General features: G+C 40.7%; 1 non-coding gene across 1 annotated transcript; it reads right to left on the bottom strand.

Moving 5' to 3' along the window:
• Positions 1 to 410: 410 nt before the first annotated feature.
• TRNAY-AUA (transfer RNA tyrosine (anticodon AUA)) lies at positions 411 to 482 on the bottom strand. Its single transcript has one exon. It is a non-coding gene; the product is annotated as a tRNA-Tyr (tRNA).
• Positions 483 to 12,076: the final 11,594 nt, after the last annotated feature.

Raw genomic sequence — 12,076 nt, 5'->3', positions numbered from 1 at the left:
ATTACAAGGATAGGCTGCTCCTTGGTGTGTGGACAGAATGAAAGCCACTCAGTCGTGTCTGACTCTTTGCGACCACATGGACTGAATCCTGCCAAGCTCCTCTGTCCATGGACTTCTCCAGGCCAGAATACTCCAGTGGGTAGCTGTTTTCTTCTCCAGGGGTCTTCCCAACCCAGTAATTGAACCAGGTCTCTCACACTGCAGGTGGATTCTTCACAAACTGAGCCACCAGGAAAGCCCACGGTGTGTGCATAGAAGGCTGCTGTTAATAGAAGTGAGTGAGTGAAGTCGCTCAGTCGTGTCCGACTCTTTGCGACTCCATAAACTGTAGCCTAACCAGGTTCCTCCATCCATGGGATTTTCCGGGCAAGAAAACTGGAGTGAGTTGCCATTTCCTTCTCCAGGAGATCTTCCCAACCCAGGGATTGAACCCAGGTCTTCTGCATTATAGGCAGACGCTTTACCGTCTAAGCCACCAGGGAAGATTGAAGAAATGTTAGTCCTTTCCTGGAGGCGTTTTTTTGCTCCATCGAGAAGCAGGGATTACAGAAGGGAAGAGAAAGGCATTAGAAGAGTGCACTCTTTGTTCCAAGACATTAAAATGACACATAAGCTTCTAGATTAGAATCTGCTCATATTTGCATCTTCCCATCCCTGGTCTGGAGCTCTGCAGAAAGGGTTAGTTCCAAAAAGGAGCAGTTCCCTCTGATCCATGTAGTATTATGGTTCAGTTTATTGGGAGTTTATGTTTTTCTTACTAGAGAGCAATTTGATTTCTTTGGTCTGGAACCACTGTTAAGTGAGCACAAAACCTCTCAAAAGCCAAAATCAAAATCAGTAGCCTATAAAATTTTTGGAAAACTTAAAAAAATTCATCCTCAACACCTTTTAATGTTATTTTCCCCTATATTCCTTTGCAAGACATTTTCACAAAGACCAATTTTAAGAAAGAGTGTACAAACTGACATACTTGGTTTATATTCTATCTTGAGCATTTTCTATGATGAATTGTTTCTTCATAATTTTCATTTTTAGTGGCTGCATAAAAATCCATTGAGTTATAGTACCATAATTTTCATTATCATCTTTCTATGAGCAACTTTTTTTTTAAGTCTGAAATTTATTCTTTTTTTTTCTTAATTTTTATTTTTACTTTATTTTACTTTACAATACTATATTGGTTTTGCCATACATTGACATGAATCCACCACAGGTGTGCATGAGTTCCCAAACATGAACCCCCTCCCAACTCCCACCCCATATCATCTCTCTGGATCATCCCCATGCACCAGCCCCAAGCATCCTGTATCCTGCATCAAACATAGACTGGTGATTCATTTCTTACATGATAGTATACATGTTTCAATGCCATTCTCCCATATCATCCCACCCTCTCCCTCTCCCTCAGAGTCCAAAAGTCCGCTCTACACATCTGTGTCTCTTTTGCTGTCTCGCATACAGGGTCATCATTACCATCTTTCTAAATTCCATATATATGTGTTAGTATACTGTATTGGTGTTTTTCTTTCTGGCTTACTTCACTCTGTATAATCGGCTCCAGTTTCATCCATCTCATCAGAACTGATTCAAATGTATTCTTTTTAATGGCTGAGTAATACTCCATTGTGTATATGTACCACAGCTTTCTTATCCATTCATCTGCTGATGGACGTCTAGGTTGTTTCCATGTCCTGACTATTATAAACAGTACTGTGATGAACATCGGGGTACATATGTCTCTTTCAATTCTGGTTTCCTCGGTGTGTATGCCCAGCAGTGGGATTGCTGGGTCATAAGGTAGTTCTATTTGCAATTTTTTAAGGAATCTCCACACTGTTCTCCATAGTGGCTGTACTAGTTTGCATTCCCACCAACAGTGCAAGAGGGTTCCCTTTTCTCCACACCTTCTCCAGTGTTTATTGCTTGTAGACTTTTGGATTGCAACCATTCTGACTGGTGTGAAGTGGTACCTCATTGTGGTCTTGATTTGCATTTCTCTAATAATGAGTGATGTTGAGCATCTTTTCATGTGTTTGTTAGCCATCTGTACGTCTTCTTTGGAGAAATGTCTGTTTAGTTCTTTGGCCCATTTTTTGATTGGGTCATTTATTTTTCTGGAATTGAGCTGCATAAGTTGCTTGTATATTTTTGAGATTAGTTGTTTGTCAGTTGCTTCATTTGCTATTGTTTTCTCCCATTCAGAAGGCTGTCTTTTCACCTTGCTTATATTTTCCTTTGTTGTGCAGAAGCTTTTAATTTTAATTAGATCCCATTTGTTTAGTTTTGCTTTTATTTCCAGAATTCTGGGAGGTGGATCACAGAGGATCCTGCTGTGATTTATGTCGGAGAGTGTTTTGCCTATGTTCTCCTCTAGAAGTTTTATAGTTTCTGGTCTTATGTTTAGATCATTAATCCATTTTGAGTTTATTTTTGCGTGTGGTGTTAGAAAGTGATCTAGTTTCATTCTTTTACAAGTGGTTGACCAGTTTTCCCAGCACCACTTGTTAAAGAGATTGTCTTTCCTCCATTGTATATTCTTGCCTCCTTTGTCAAAGATAAGGTGTCCATATGTGTGTGGATTTATCATCTCTGGGCTTTCGATTTAGTTCATTGATCTATATTTCTGTCTTTGTGCCAGTACCATACTGTCTTGATGACTGTGGCTTTGTAGTAGAGCCTGAAGTCAGGCAAGCTGATTCCTCCAGTTCCATTCTTCTTTCTCAAGATTGCTTTGGCTATTCGAGGTTTTTTGTATTTCCATACAAATCTTGAAATTATTTGTTCTAGTTCTGTGAAAAATACTGCTGGTAGCTTGATAGGGATTGCATTGAACCTGTAGATTGCATTGGGTAGTATACTCATTTTCACTATATTGATTCTTCTGATCCATGAACATGGTATATTTCTCCATCTGTTACTGTCCTCTTTGATTTCTTTCATCAGTGTTTTATAGTTTTCTATATATAGGTCTTTAGTTTCTTTAGATATATTCCTAAGTATTTTATTCTTTTCATTATAATGGTGAATGGAATTGTTTCCTTAATTTCTTTTTCTGCTTTCTCATTATTAGTGTATAGGAATGCAAGGGATTTCTGTGTGTTGATTTTATATCCTGCAACTTTACTATATTCATTGATTAGCTCTAGTAATTTTCTGGTGGAGTCTTTAGGGTTTCCTATGTAGAGGATCATGTCATCTGCAAACAGTGAGAGTTTTACTTCTTTTCCAATTTGGATTCCTTTTATTGCTTTTTCTGCTATGAGCAACTTTTAAGGGTTTTTTTTTTTTTTTTTTAAGCTCCCCATCTCCAACCTCTGGGAAATTAATCATCAATGGCCAATGATATAAAAATTCATTGGCCTATGTAATGAAACTTTCAGGCTTCCCAGGTGGCATTAGTAGTAAAGACATCACCTGCCAATGCAGGAGACATAAGAGACATGGGTTAGATTCCTGGGTTGGGAAGATCCCCTGGAGGAGGGAATAGCAACCCACTCCAGTATTCTTGTCTGGAGAATTCCATGGACAGAGGAATCTGACTGGCTACCATCCATAAGGTCATAAAGAGTCGGACATGACTGAAGCGACTTAGCACACACAATGAGTCTTCCACAAGGATCCCTAAACAACAGAGTTTAGAGACCTTGGGGTTGGTGAACACAGTGAGATATTGGGAAGATGGCATGCCTGGAAAGGTCATGGAGATGACCAATCCCTTCATCATACCTTCCCCTATGCATCTCCTCCCTCCAGCTGTTCTTGAATTGAATTGTCCTTTATCATAAACTGGTATTAAGTAACTTATTAACAGGAACATGCTTCCATAGCCTCAACTTTGAAGGCAAGCTGAACAGAAGTTTGGATAACTTAGGACTTGATTCTTGAATCTGGTGTCTGAAGTGAGAGCGTTCTATGTGATAGAGCCTTTAAAACTGGAGTGTCACATTGAAGATGAAAAGTTAAAATTTTACATAACCTCCTGCTCTTTCTGCCTCTGCAATTCATCTTGCTCCTTGCAAAGTCTGGATCATGTAGGTCACGTAGTCTCAGAAAGTGGAGACTTACAATACTAGGAACTGGAGCTTATCTCACTCACCCTTGTCCTGCTCTTTGCAGTTGCCCAGCCCCTGCAAACCTGCTTAATCATGCCTGTCTATGTAAAGGTCAGGCATTCCCCTCCCCATCTTGACTGCTGTTCCCATGCAGGCAAAACCCCTTAGTTTAAACTAGCTTATTAGCAAATAGTGTTGCACCCTATAGTAGGTCTGTAAAATCTCTGTTAACCTCTTTGTTCAGGGCTCAGAGTTTGGAGTGTTAACTCCTCTGGGCCTGCCAGCATAATAAACCTGAGTTCTGCAACTCTCCGAGTGTGGAGCTTGGTTTCTTGATTACTAGTTTCTGCAACAACATCTTAGTCTGACTCCAGGTATAGTTAGTGTCAGAATTGAATTGTAGAACATGCAGTTGGTGTCAGAATTGGTTGCTGTTAGAAGTTAGGTGAATGGATAAAATCACTCAGCTAATTACTGTGTAGAATAGAACTCAAGCCTTCTCTGGTGATTCGGACAGTAAAGAATCTGCCTGCAGTGCAGACCTGGGTTTGATTACTGGGTCGGGCAGATTCCCTGCAGAAGGAAATGGCCACTCACTGTGGTATTCTGGCCTGGAGAATTCCATGGACAGAGGAACCTTGTGGGCTACCATTCATTATTAAAGGATATATGCTTATAAAATCACTAGGAAGTTCAGAAAATAGTGACTGGAGGCTACATAGTCAGAAAAATATCTGGATGACTCTTCCTGACTGTTCTAATTGAGATCCTGTTACTGTTGCCAATGGATACAGACATCCCAGCTTTTATGGGCGATGCTGGGCAGGGGCAAAGCCCCTGGGATGTCCTGCTGCCTCCTTGGAAGGCTGCATGTCACTCATGGTGGATTTGGTGTGATGTTTTCTTTTCTCCTCTCCTTTTAACCACAAGGTCATCCAGATGCACCTGAGTGATGGACTTGATGTTACTTTGAGCCTTGCCATAGGGAAGGCGTGACATGTGAGCATGCGCCTCCTTCTTTGGGGACAGAGGAATTCAAAAGGTGAGAAGGCCTCCATTCAGTGAAGCAAAGATCATAAAAAATGTCCATTATTAACTCTAGCTTTGCCTCATGGAATGTAGAATGTTTCAATAGCAGAGGGTTAGGCTAAAATGTGAGGAGACTGATGACTATATATATATATATATATATATGTATATGTATATATATATTATATATGGAGAAATATGTAAATGGGGAAAAGTTTGTGTCAGCTATACTAAGCCAGGCTTGAGGGGCGTGGTCAGGGGAATTCTGTCGTCCATAGCATTCCCTAAGACCACTCTGGCCTCTCTGTTCTATTATTTGACACCAGAGAGGTCATGGCTATCAAGAGGAGGGAAATTAAGATGATCATAGCAACACACTGATCGCTTCAAATTATTGGGAATTGAGAAGATTTTCAGCAGCTAAAAAGATTTGGTAGTAAACATGTTTAAAAATACTTTGTAGAGAAGCAAACAGCAAAGGATCTGACGGAAGCAAGATCAGTTCGTATATGCTCTGGCAAGAAGGACATTAATTTCAGTGCTTGGAATTGTCGAACTGAATGAAATTAGTTAAAATTAATTGGAATATTTTGATGAAATGTCTTGGTGTTTAATTTGATTCATGTGGTTTAGAACTGATGTTCAGAATGAAATTGAATCTCAAAGGAATGTGTTAATAGGTGCAGAACTGCATGAAGCTGATGGAAATAGATTGCCAAAAATCACTTCAGAAACACACTGGCAGCTTTCCTGCAGCTTACTTTGATAGCCCTGTGAAAACACACGTCTTGCAACAAATAATAAAATGGGGAAATGCCTGAGTTCAATGTTAATGACCATCAACTTGCTGATTCATAGTGGAGTTCTCCTCAGTGTCAGGACTCTTATTTCTTGGAGGGAACATAAGGGAGGTGACCAAGGTACATTTATAAGCTAGAGACATGGCTCCTATGAAGAGGTTAAATTAGTCTTTTTATATTACTCATTATTGTGCAAAAGAAGGGAAATTTAGGCACATCAATAGGCATAGATGTATTAATCAAATCTTGTGTTGAGTATGGCTTAAAATTCACTGATTTCACCTACAAATATTTATTGACTCTTTACTAGAGGCAGGTGCTGTGCTAATGACCAGGTATGAAATGGTGTTTCTCACCTGCCAAGTCCCTTAGCCCCGCCCCAGTGACTGAGGTCAAACATAAATCAAACAGGCACACAAGTGAACTGAGAATCAGGAGAGGCACACTGGCAGGGGAACGCTTATGGCCATGTTATTTAACTTTGTCAATAGGTCAAGAAAGCCTTTCTTGAAGAGGAGGCACTTCAGCTGAGATCTAAAAAGTGAGGGGGTAACCAGATGGAAAAGGAAAGAAGAATATTTCCAAGGAAAAGGCTATATGGCTGGACAGATAGATTATGAGGAGAATGAGGAACCAAATGAGGTCCATGTGGCTGAAGAGAGAGAGGAAACAGGGGATGGAGCAACAGAGAGAGAGAGAAGGAGAGAGAAAGCTGTGGGCAGGTATAGGATGAAATAGGAGCAATCTAGTGGCCCAGGCATGGACTAGAGAGGGGAGCAATCTGGAGGAAAAGCTCAGAAACTGAGGGCAAACTGGAACTTGTGTCTTTTTCTCACCCTCTGTCGTGATGCCTGGTGAGCTGCAGAGGAAGCTAGCGTCCTCCCCTAGGCAGATGCTCACACACCTGGCTCAGGACCTGGAGGTAGTAAAGGAAGAGATCCAGGAGAGATCTGGCCGATCTGGCTCCTGCTCCACACCAACATGTGAGCCAGCAGATGGCTGGCAGACATTCAGTCCCCTCCAAGAAGGCCATAAGACATTTGGTCCATGCCGAATGGTCTTTGAAATGTGGTCCTGTCCAAATGTGCATGAGTGTATTCAGTCCACGCCAAATGGTTTTGGGCAGGATAGAATATCAGGGACCTTGTAGCATGGACTGAATATCTCCACGGGTATTTTGGATAGAAACCAATGGCCTTGCAAATATCAAGGACTTTTGATGTCAATTAAATGTCCTACGGACATTTTGGAGAGGACGACATGTCCTGCAAGGCTAGCAGATTAGCAACAAGATGCCTAAGATGCACCAACACCTATCTTTCCACATGAACTCTTAGGGCACAATGACTGCTGATTTCCTTCTGTCTTCTAAATATTGTTTATTTCCCTGGTAGTCAACCCTAACCTAGAACAAGGCAGAGAAAGGAAACTGGAGAAACACAATTTGTCCTCAGATAGATTAGCACAGTACAAAAGAATCATAGATGTCATTGTCATCATTTAGGACAGGTGACAATGATTTGGATAGTCTTGGGATTGAACAGATACTTTTAAAGAGTTCAGGCTAATTGTTTTGTAGAATGTCCTTTGATTTGAAGATGTCTGATGGTTCTTCATGATTAGACTGGGTTATATACATTTGGGTGGAATAACAGAAGCAATGCTGTGTCCTTGGTGACTCTACCAGGAACCATATGATACCAGTTTTTCTCAGTATTGATGATGTTCACTTTGATCACTGGACCGTGGTGATGTTTGCTAGGTTTCTATACTGTAAACCTCTCGAATAGCTTGTCATGTGGAAAAGTAAGAAAGTGCTCAAAAATTAACAGGGAGAATTAAAAAATTCACAGAATTCAAGTTAATAGGGCCACCTACGGCCAAATCTGGGACAATTTGAGGATTGTCACTGAGTCGGACACGACTGAGCAGCTTCACTTTCACTTTTCACTTTCATGCATGGGAGAAGGAAATGGCAACCCACTCCAGTGTTCTTGCCTGGAGAATCCCAGGGATGGGGGAGCCTCATGGGATGCCATCTATGGGGTTGCACAGAGTCAGACACGACTGAAGCAATTTAGCAGTAGCAGCAGGATACACACTGATGGAATGGATTATAATCCATAGTATGAAGTAAGAGTCCATGTGAAGTTATAGCCCATAGGGATATAAATATTAATATTATGTCTTCCTCAGTGCATTGAATCTGGAGGCAAATAATGTCAATATGTTTCCAAAATGGTAACTTTGATCCCTTTGTTATGGTGAAAGTGGAAGGCGCTCAGTTGTGTCCAACTCTTTGTGACTCCTCCATGGACTATACAATCCATGGAATTCTCTAGGCCAAAATACTGGAGTGGGCAACCTTTCCCTTCTGCAGGGAATATTCCCAACCCAGGGATTGAACCCAGGTCTACTGCATTGTAGGTGGATTCTTTACCAGCTGAGCCACAAGGGAAGTCCAAGAATACTGGAGTGGGTAGTTTATCCCTTCTCCAGCAGATCTCCCCAACCCAGGAATCGAACCAGGATCTCCTTCATTGCAGGCAGATTCTTTAACAACTGAGCTATCAGGGAAGCCCCTTATTATGGTGGTGACTGCAAATTTCTTCACTGCATAGTCACTATTTTCTCTTTGTAATTGATAAGTATCTTTCTTAGAAATAATTTAAGACTGTATTGCTATCTTGTTTCTCACCATGTGTTTCAGTTCAGGTCAGTCGCTCAGTCGTGTCCAACTCTTTGCAACCCCATGGACTGCAGCATGCCAGGCTTCCCTGCTCATTACCAACTCCCAGAGCCTACTAAAACTCATGTCCATCACGTCGGTGATGCCATCCAACCATCTCATCCTCTGTCGTTCCTTTCTCCTCCCACCTTCAATCTTTCCCTGCATCAGGGTCTTTTCCAGTGAGTCAGTTCTTTGGATCAGGTGGCCAAAGGTTTGGAGTTTCAGCTTCAGCATTAGTCCTTCCAATGAATATTCTAGATAGCATATTCAAAAGCTTTAGGATGGACTGGTTAGATCTCCTTGAAGTCCAGGGACTCTCAAGAGTCTTCTCAAACACCACAGTTCAAAAGCATCAATTCTTTGGTGCTCAGCTTTCTTTATGGTCCAACTCTCACATCCATTCATGACTACTGGAAAAACCATAGCTTTGACTAGATGGACCTTTGTTAGTACAGTACTGACTCTGCTTTTTAATATGCTGTCTAGGTTGGTCATAGCTTTTCTTCCAAGGAGCAGGCATCTTTTAATTTCATGGCTGCAGTCACCATCTGCAGTGATTTTCAGTTCAGTTCAGTTCAGTTCAGTCGCTCAGTTGTGTCCAACTCTTTGCGACCCCATTAATCACAGCACACCAGGCCTCCCTGTCCATCACCAACTCCTGGAGTTCACTCAGACTCACCTCCATCGAGTCAGTGATGCCATCCGGCCATCTCATCCTCTGTCGTCCCCTTCTTCTCTTGCCCCCAATCCCTCCCAGCATCAGAGTCTTTTCCAATGAGTCATCTCTTCACATGAGGTGGCCAAAGTACTGGAGTTTCAGCTTCAGCATCATTCCCTCCAAGGAAATCCCAGGGCTGATCTCCTTCAGAATGGACTGGTTGGATCTCCTTGCAGTCCAAGGGACTCTCAAGAGTCTTCTCCAACACCACAGTTCAAAAGCATCAGTTCTTTGGCACTCAGCTTTCTTCACAGTCCAACTCTTACATCCATACATGACTACTGGAAAAACCATAGCCTTGACTAGACGGACCTTTGTTGGCAAAATAATGCCTCTGCTTTTGAATATGCTATCTAGATTGGTAATAACTTTTCTTCCAAGGAGTAAGCATCTTTTAATTTCATGGCTGCAGTCACCAGTGATTTTGGAGCCCCCCAAATAAAGTCTGTCCACAGAATTTTTTTCCATCCTGTATTTGCCCACTAATTATTAGCATTAATAGATGATCCTGGTCTAAAATAATTATTACTGTGATATTGGCCACGTGGTAACTTTCTATTTCTTTTATTCCTTCTATGTTTATTAGTTGGAGTAGTACTGTAAGGAAGACCTTTTCCTTCTCTATTTATTCCATTACATATATATATATATATTATTGTGTACTCACAAACTCTTACTTCATGCTGTGGATTACAATCCATCCCATTACCTTTACAGGAAAGGGAAGAGACACCAGAGAATGCTCTTTCCACACACATGTGCAGAGAAGAGGCACAGAGATGGCAGCCTTCCACACGACAGGAAGAGAGGTCTTCCCAGAACCTACTCCCAAGGGCACCTTAACCTTGAAGATCACTTTGTATGTGATCTTCAAATTGCCCCAGATTTGGCCATAGGGAGCCCCATCAATTTGACTTCTGTGAATTTTTTAAATTGTCCTTGTCATTTTTTGAGCACTTTCTTACTTTTTTCATATCATAAGCTATTCAAGTCACATCGTGCACTTTCCTTCTCTTGTCCCTTGAATCAACGATTTCTCTAAAGCTTAGAGAATGACATCTAGAAATCAAGAGCCTCTCGTTGCTATTAGTGTTTCAATTGTTTCTTACCCTCTCAGCAGACACAGTTTTATCTATTCTGTATCTATCTATATATATGTATTTATAAACCATGAGTTTATATTGATATATCCAGCCTGACACCACAGGATTCATGCTAGCCTTTTCCCTTTCCTTATTTATAGCTCCTTTCTCTAGCAGTAAGCCTGGTTCTCATTATCTATGATATATTAACTTATTTGCTCAATCCCAGAATACACATAAGTAGTTTCAAAATTGCCAACCAAACCCCTGTGAAAAATGAGCCTACTAGCTAGAGTATAATATTTGTGCATAGTTCTTTTTTGTATTTAGCCTTAGAATACATAGTTCAATTATTATTTTGTCAAAACTATACTCAAGTCAACCCATATTCCTATTAAAACACTCTACTAACTAGAGTATCATATTTTTGTACAGTTCTTTTTATTGTTACCCTTAAAATTCACTGTCAATACTTGTTTTCTTAGAATCACATTAAGGCTAAATTTAAGCCTCTGTCTGGGAGGTGGACATGTATTTTGGGGGACACAAGTTGGCTCTTTTCATTTGCTTTGACATTGTACAGGAAGATAGGAGGGGGGTGCAACAGATGGGGACGGCAATTTACACATCTATAAACTCTCCGTCCACAAACTCTGAAGTTTCTAAAACTTTATGTTAGCTCTCCCATGCAAAGGACAAGATAAGGAAACCCTTTCATGCAACAAGAGGGAAACCAGGACTAATTAATGATATTGATCAACCCAGGCCTTTATTGACAAGGTGAAGAGACAACAGAGGATCACTAAACATTTGAGGAAAACCAATAGCACAAGGCGAATGGGCCAATAAAGACAACCAACTGGTAGCACAGGAAAAGAGAAAAATTAAGGAATAGGAGGTGTTGTGGACTGAAATGTGTCCCCCCCAAACTCAAGTTCAAGCCTTAACCCTTGTTATGACTCTATTTGGATATAGGGCCTCTAGGGAGGTCCAGTCAAATGAGATCAAAAGGGTGGGGTCCTAATCTGATAGGACTGATACCTTTACAGGAAAGGGAAGAGACACCAGAGAATGCTCTTTCCACACACATGTGCAGAGAAGGCAGTCTTCCACATGACAGGAAGAGAGGTCTTCCCAGAAGCTACTCCCAAGGGCACCTTAACCTTGAAGTCAAGCCTCCAGAACTGTGAGCAAGTCGATTTTAATTGTGCAAATCCCCTCATCTGTGGTGTTTTGTTAGGGCGGATTCATACAGGAGGGAACCACACAACAGAAAATATCCCAAATGCTATTTGCAGAGAGGATGTTGGATGTATCACTTTCATAAAAAAAGAATATGCTCCTGGGAAAATGGAACTTTCAGGGACCAAAAATATGTTTAGAAATTTAAATCTTATTTTCAGACTACAGTATTCAATGGACGAATTGGAATATAATATTGAGAAAATCTCCCAAGGCAAAGAACAAAAGGATAAAGAGAGAAAACATTCAGAATAAGGTTAGAGATATATAGAGTCAAGTAGACATCTAATACTTGATTAGTAAAACTTTAAAATAGATTAAGAAAAATGGAAAGCAGAAAATAATTTTTAAAATAGATGTGTTAATTTTAGAGTTAAAGAAATACACATGTCCAAGTATGGAGAATTAAGAGAGACCCAGAC

This window comes from Capricornis sumatraensis, chromosome 11 (genome assembly GCF_032405125.1).
Source record: "Capricornis sumatraensis isolate serow.1 chromosome 11, serow.2, whole genome shotgun sequence".
NCBI classification, from domain to species: Eukaryota; Metazoa; Chordata; class Mammalia; order Artiodactyla; family Bovidae; genus Capricornis; species Capricornis sumatraensis.
This window is presented reverse-complemented; position numbering and strand designations above follow the sequence as displayed.